This window comes from Zootoca vivipara, chromosome 7 (genome assembly GCF_963506605.1).
Source record: "Zootoca vivipara chromosome 7, rZooViv1.1, whole genome shotgun sequence".
NCBI lineage: Eukaryota > Metazoa > Chordata > Lepidosauria > Squamata > Lacertidae > Zootoca > Zootoca vivipara.
In genome coordinates this window covers 20,217,316-20,217,797 of record NC_083282.1, presented here as the reverse complement: position 1 = coordinate 20,217,797, position 482 = coordinate 20,217,316, and positions in this window count along the sequence as shown.

Genomic DNA, 482 nt, shown 5'->3' with positions numbered 1-482 from the left:
CGCTCAAGTCTTTATTTTTATTGATTACATTTCTATCCATGCCTCCTCTCAAAGGAGCTCCGGGGAGTGTCTTCCCCTCATTTTGCACAAAAGCCTTGCAGAATCTGCACATCCTGATAAGTTAGTCCACCACTCCCTGGTTTCTCTGCTGTCCTCCTTCACCCTAGTGAGAATATTTTACCCGCAGAGCTGGCAACCTTAACTGCAAACCAAACCTGAGGGTTGCACAAAAACAGCCGTTCTAGGTGTCCAAACAGAACTGCCCCAATTGCATTGGAAGGAGGAGCAGCCTTCCTTCTTCAAAGCAAAAGGAGGGTGTGGTTGATTATGAGGACATCTCTTCACTTCTTTCCCTGAGCTGTATACCTGGAGTTGCTGATCAGGGACACTAGAGGACACTGCTCCCCATTGGCAATGCCAATAGTCCCTGTTACCACAGCAAGTTCACATCTCCGCTCCTCCACATGCAGCTGCTGGGTGAC